Raw genomic sequence first — 7,365 nt, 5'->3', positions numbered from 1 at the left:
CTTTGCAAGTCGTCAGGACCCTTGGTGACCAAGGCCAGTCATTGGACTCAAGTGCCCATACCAACTCCACACCCACCTGTAGGAGCTGAATGATAGATAGCTCCTAAAAGATAAGTCATTGTGACCTCTGCAGACAGGACCAAGGATCTCTAGATGGTACTTCAGATGAGAGATACAGGTCCAGGGTCACTTGGAGCCTCACCAAACCAGAAAAGGATGGGAGGAGCCACCCGAGACTCTGCAGGAGTTCTACCATGGCCACACACGTTGATCTTGGACTCCTGGCTGTGAAGCACAAGACTGTTCAACCCCCAGGTCCTGGTCCCTTTTCTCCTCCTGTCTGTCATACCCCATCTTGCCTCTGATGATAGCAGTGGATGGTCGTGCCCTGTCCCACACCACCTACAAAGGGCCCTTGATGTGAAGTCACAGTGGCAGCAAGCAAGGGACATTTTCTACTCTACCAGCCTAAGGCAGCATTCACAGACTCAGAACCCACAGAGGGAAGGGAGCCAGCAGCTGGCGCTGAAGGGCTGTGAAGACCCTGCTTTGATGGGGCAGCCTACATCCCTTCCCGAGGCAGCAGAATGAGACAGTTGTGATGACCATAGAATAGTGAGCTCATGGTGCCAGAAGCGAAGATTGCACGCATTTCAGGGACCCTTGGGTCAGCAGCTCCCTGAACGTGTTCTCCTTGGGGTCAGGCCCACATCCACGCGCCTGTACTCTGAGAGTCTTTTCTCTTCTCTTCAGAGAGGCCACCACAGCCTCCCCTTACCGCCCGAATCCTGTTCTCTCCCCGCTGGCCTTGGTCAGCCTTCCTCAGGCTAGGTTTAACGATTGCTCTTTCCAGTACACTCTTCTCTTGGTTTTCATCTACAGCGAATGGCTGAGGACTCTGGGGTTGGATTAGCTACTGTCATTGTCAATGTGACCAAACACCTAACAGAGAATTTAGAAGAAAGGTTTCTTTTGGCTTGTGGTTTCCCAGATTCAGGGACACAGTCCTGGGCTGCATCATGCTTAGCTAGGCCCATGGGGAGGCAGAATGCCATGGCAACAGAGCAGCAGGGTGTGGCTGGCGAGAACTCATTGTATCACAGTGTGCAGGAAGCAGTGAGCTGTCCAGGAGGAGCCCTGTATTTCTTCCAACTAGGCTCCACCTCCTAGCATTTCCAAAACCTCCCAAATGAGTGCCACCAACTGTGGAACTCTGCTTTAACACACAAGCCTTTGGGAAAATTTTCACATTCAAATCATACTGGAAATTCATGTTTCTCTGCCTCCTGTCATTCCCCACTATTCCATGTCTCCATAGATTGCCCTAGCATCCTAAAAGGGAGGACACATATCTCTCTTCACCCTCCCACCACTCTGTGGGCTGTTCTTCCCAGACCTAACCTGTCTTCACTTTTTCTTTTTGTTGTGGTCTTTCCTTGGGGCAGCTGCATTGCGACCTTGTATCGGAGGACCTTAGTTTTCAGATGCCATAGGAGATGACTGGGAGTTCAAGGCTGTGAAGATTGTGAAGCAAGTTGGATAGTGAGTATGAGCACATGCAGACAGTGAGCAAAGACTGTGACCATGCATATGTAGTGGGTAAAAACTTTGGGCATGTCCAGACAGTGGGCAAAGACTGTGGGTATGTCCAGACAGTGGGCAAAGACTGTGGGCATGTCCAGACAGTGGGCAAAGACTGTGGACATGTCTAGACAGTGAGCAAAGACTGTGGACATGTCTAGACAGTGAGCAAAGACTGTGGGCATGTCTAGACAGTGAGAAAAGACTGTGGACATGTCTAGACAGTGAGAAAAGACTGTGGACATGTCTAGACAGTGAGAAAAGACTGTGGGCATGTCCAGACAGTGGACAAAGACTGTGGGCATGTCTAGACAGTGAGAAAAGACTGTGGGCATGTCCAGACAGTGGACAAAGACTGTGGGCATGTCCAGACAGTGGGCAAAGACTGTGGGCATGTCCAGACAGTGGGCAAAGACTGTGGGCATGTCCAGACAGTGGGCAAAGACTGTGGGCATGTCTAGACAGTGAGCAAAGACTGTGGACATGTCTAGACAGTGAGCAAAGACTGTGGGCATGTCCAGACAGTGGGCAAAGACTGTGGACATGTCTAGACAGTGAGCAAAGACTGTGGGCATGTCCAGACAGTGGGCAAAGACTGTGGGCATGTCCAGACAGTGGGCAAAGACTGTGGGCATGTCCAGACAGTGAGCAAAGACTGTGGACATGTCTAGACAGTGAGCAAAGACTGTGGGCATGTCCAGACAGTGGGCAAAGACTGTGGGCATGTCCAGACAGTGGGCAAAGACTGTGGGCATGTCCAGACAGTGAGCAAAGACTGTGGACATGTCTAGACAGTGAGCAAAGACTGTGGGCATGTCTAGACAGTGAGCAAAGACTGTGGGCATGTCCAGACAGTGGACAAAGACTGTGGGTATGTCCAGACAGTGGGTATGACTGTGGCCATGTCCAGACTATAGGTATATTTGAGTTCTTTAAAGAACAGACTGATAGAATGAATATGTAGAGAAAAGGAATTTATTAACGTGGCTTACAGGCTATGGTCCAGCTAGTCCAACAGTGGCTGTCTATCAACAGAAAGTACAGGAATCCAGTAATTTTTCAGTTCGTGAAGCTGAATGTCTCAGCTGGTTTTCAGTATACACCAGAATCCCGAAGAAATAGGCTTTAATGCCAGTGAAAAAAATAACTTGCCAGCTAGAGTGAAGTCAAACAGGCAAAAAGGAAAAGTGTCCTTCTTTCATGTCCTCTAAAGGCCTCTAACAGAAGGTGTGACCCAGATTAAAGGTGGATCTTGTTGCCTCAAAAGAGCTGAATTAAAGGTGAGTCTTACCACTTTAAATAATTTGCTTAAGAAAAAATATCCCTAGCCAGCTGCTTGAGTTTTAGTCAATTCCAGATGTAGTCAAGTTGACAACTAAGAATAGTCACCACAGTAGATATTGTCTGTGGCCATGTCCAGACAGCGGCTAACAGCTGTGTATATGTCCAGACAGTGGCTAACAGCTGTGTGTATATCCAGACAGCAGCTAACAGCTGTGTGTATGTCCAGACAGTGGTCAACAGCTATGTGTATGTCCAGGCAGTGGCAAACAGCTGTGTGTATGTCCAGACAGTGGCTAACAGCTGTGTGTATGTCTAGACAGTGGCTAACAGCTGTGTGTATGTCCAGACAGTGGCTAATAGCTGTGGGTACGTGCAGACAGTTGCTAACAGCTGTGTGTATGTCCAGACAGTGGCTAACAGCTGTGTGTAAGTCCAGACAGTGGCTAACAGCTGTGGGTATGTCCAGACAGTGGCTAACAGCTGTGGGTATGTCCAGACAGTGGCTAACAGCTGTGGGTATGTCCAGACAGTGGCTAACAGCTGTGGGTATGTCCAGACAGTGGCTAACAGCTGTGGGTATGTCCAGACAGTGGCTAACAGCTGTGGGTATGTCTTGGCAGTAGACTAAGGGAGCAGAGGGAAATGGTGTTGGTGCGATCAAGAAGCAGGCATTGTAGCATGGAGATGGAGGCATCCATCTGCGGGTCCAGCACTCTGAAGGCAGGAGGAGGAGGGCTGAGGGCTTGAGGACAACCCATGGCATACAGTGAGTCCTGCTTCAAACAAAGAAGAAAAAGATGAGGAAGAAGAGGAAAAGTAAGAAGAGGAGGAGGAAGAACAAGAATAGGAAGATTAAGAAGAGGAAGAGGAGGAGAGGGAGGAGGAAAGAAGAGAGAAAAGAGGAAAGAGGTGGAACACCTAAGTTTGAGGATGGCAAGATTCCAGAACCTTCTGCAATGGAGTTATTCTCTAAGGAGTGAGGTGGGCACAAACTACGTTGGACTTCATGCCTGTGAGGCATCTTGGCATCTAATGGTTCTGGTCAGTCTTCACTATGGACCTGGCTGGATTTGGAGTCACTGGAACACATTTCTATAGAGGTTTAACTGAGACTAGAAGACCCACCCTGAATGAGGGCAGCACTGCTCTGGGGGCTACGGTCCACAGTAAACAAAGGAGGGAGCATGAGAGGGCCAGCCAAGCACCTGTATGGCCTCTGCTTTCTGCTGTGGACCCGTGTGAGAGGCGCTTCACACTCCTGCAGTGGACCTGTGTGAGCGGCTCTTTACATTCCTGACGTGGACCTGCGTGAACAGTGTTTCACAATCCCACTCTCCTTCGTGGACCCGTGTGAATGATGCTCCACGCTCCTGCCATGGACCTGCGTGAACAGTGCTTCGCACTCCTGCTGTGGACCCATATGACCTGCCCTTCGCGCTCCTGCCGTGGACCCGTGTGACCTGCACTTCATGCTCCTGCTGTGGACCCGTGTGACCTGCACTTCATGCTCCTGCTGTGGACCCGTGTGACCTGCCCTTCGTGCTCCTGCCGGTGGACCCGTGTGAGTGGCGCTTCACGCTCCTGATGTGACAGCCCTTGTCACTCTCACCGTCAGGACTTCTCCACCATGATGGCCGACACCGTGAAACCGTGAGCCACAGTAAATGTTCAGGGAATACAATTCATCAGGGTGTGATGGTATGGTAGCAGGGCTGGCTCCTGTCTGTGGTCAGAAGACACAATTGGAGACAGAAGGGCACTCGGGTTTGTCTTTTCCCTTCTTTTAGGATCCCAGCTTCATGGGATGGTGCGGCCACACTCAGGGTGATTCTTCTCCCCTTCTCTCTGTTCAGCCTCTCTGGAAATAGCCTCACCAATGCACACAAAAGTATGTCTCAGTAGTGCCTTCAGCCTTTCTTAATCCATGCGAATTCACGATTGAAATTAATTTTTGTAGCTTTCCTGCTATGAGAACAGGCCAGTGAGAACAGGCTTTTTCTCATTGTTGGGCATTCTAGCATGGGATAGGAGTCCCTAAGCATCCTCTACCTAGGAGAGGGATAGGAAAAGGGGAATGAAATCAGTGGGGAATGAAAATGAAATCATTAATTCTAATGAATGAAATTAGAGGAAAGACAGGTGGTGTCTTCTGACCGTGAGTGGGGAAAAGCCAGCTGGGTGTGACTAGAAAGGCAGCCACTAAAAAATAAAAACTTGATCTAGGTGGGTCTTCTATCTATGTGTTACTTTCATTGGTCAAATAAAGAGACTGCTTTGGCCTTTGATAGGACAGCAGCTTAGATAGGCCGAGTAGACAGAACAGAATGCTGGAAGGAAGAAGGCAGTGAGTCAGACGCCATGATTCTTCGACTCAAGATGGATGTAGGCTAGAATCTTTCCTGGTATGCCACCACCTCGTGGTGCTACACAGATTATTAGAAATGGGTTAATCAAGATGTGAGAATTAGCCAATAAGAGGCTAGAACTAATGGGCCAGGCAGTGTTTAAATGAATACAGTTTCCATGATATTATTTCCAGGGCTAAGCTAGCTGTGCGGGAGCCAGGCAGAACGAAAAGCAGACCTGCCCGCAGCTCCTTCTACAAAAAGTACAGAAGACCAATGCACACTGCAGGAAATGTTCGTGGCACCCGCATGGGCAACATGCTGTTTTGGCTGGGTATAAAACATTCCCAGTCCTCCAAGGGAAAGAATCCACAAGTGGGTGAGGAAAGGGAAGAGACGCAGAATGCTCGAAATGAGATGATTGTTTCCTAAACCACGTGAAAGGAAGTCCATCTTCACACACAATTATCATCACCCATTGCATGGACACAAAAGCAAAAGTGTAGAAGGAGCTGCGGGCAGGTCTGCTTTTCGTTCTGGGAGGGTGGTGGTGGCACTCAGAGTGGCCCATCCCGGCACAGACGAGCCAGCACCTCACCATATGACCCACTATATCCAGTCTCCCCAGCAACCCCACTATACAAAAATAAACGTAAGTATTCTGTTGTAGAAGGGCCACTTGTTTGCTTGTAATAACCATACAGAAACTGTATTAATTAAATCACTGCTTGGCCTATTAGCTCTAACTTCTTATTGGCTAGCTTTACATCTTAATTTAACCCATTTCCATTATTTTATATTTTACCACAAGGCTTGTCGCCTACCGGCAAGGTTCCAACATATCTGTCTCTGCAGGCGGCTCTATGGCTTCTCCCTGACTCCGCCTCCTTTCTTCCAGCATTCAGCTTAGTTTTCCCCACCTAGCTCCTCTCTACCCTATCACAGGCTTTAGACAGTTATCAATAACCAATGATATTCACAGCATACAGAGGGGAATCCCATATCAGTATTCCAACACAAAGTAATTTTTCAATATTTATTATTGTGGAGTATTCATGAGATGACTGCACAGACATGGTTTTAAGCCAATGAAAGTCTTTATTAGTCAGCTGGTGACTACACTGGGTGTCCCAGATCCCAGAATAACCCCAAACCTTTCTCACAGTGAGCTTTTAAGCACAAAAACTACGCCCTGGGCTGATACACCTCATTAACAAAAACAGTTAGCCAGAAGCAGAGCTACAGAAGCTAAAAAGCGAGGTTAGGACAATAGAGACTTTCCCCAAACTATGAACTTCGATGAATTAGGCCTTTGTTTTCGTTTTGGCAGGTGGTGCTGTCTGTGTACTGAGTTTTGCAGCCTGAATGGTACTTCCACCATGGAGTCAGTTGTGCTAAGGTCTGGGTTCCTACTAAGATCTGGGACCCTGTTACATTTACAAAACATTGAAAGTAACCTGCAGAGTCCCCACTGCAGGGTACAGTTGACTTGTTGGAGAGCAGTGGAGAACTATGCTGTTTCAAAACGAACGAGAGCGCCCCAACGTGAGAGGAAGTATACGAAGTGTGCCAAGTGCTGTGTAGCCAAGAAAAGAAAAGCCCAGGATGCTTTTCTTAAAAAGGGGGCTGAGACAAACCAAAAACCAGTGAAGCTGATTTGTTAATAGGATAGGAATATGGATGGTTCCCTGAGGGAGGACTAATCACACGCCTGTTTCGTAGATTTTGAAGTCTGGACCCAAGTTAAAATTTTATATGTTCAAAATTGTAAATGAATCAAAAGAATGGGAAACCCTGGAAACTCTATATACAACTAGAATGAACCCCCAGCTGTGCATCCAGGGTGGGCATCTGACTGAGACAGGGTGTGCTGTGCAGATGCATGAAGACTTTAATCTTGTCTCGATCCGCAGAGGCAGTTTCTCCTCTCCCTCCAAAGTGGAAGTCCCTGTGACCTGCCTAGGGAGTAGAACATGTTAGAGGTGATACTGGGCCAGGACGAACACTCCTCCTCATTGGCCCAGCAGTCTTCACTCCCCTCTTGTAGCCAGACCTCCATAGGAGAGTCCAAAGTTCTGCTAGAGACAAGGCCAAAGCAAAGGCACTGGGCATGAGATGCGCGAGACAGGAGATTGGCCCCCTGACCATCCACCCA

This window comes from Microtus pennsylvanicus, chromosome 17 (assembly GCF_037038515.1).
Source record: "Microtus pennsylvanicus isolate mMicPen1 chromosome 17, mMicPen1.hap1, whole genome shotgun sequence".
In the NCBI taxonomy this organism is placed as follows: domain Eukaryota; kingdom Metazoa; phylum Chordata; class Mammalia; order Rodentia; family Cricetidae; genus Microtus; species Microtus pennsylvanicus.
The sequence above is the reverse complement of the archived record's forward strand: the minus strand, read 5'-3'. Positions refer to the sequence as shown.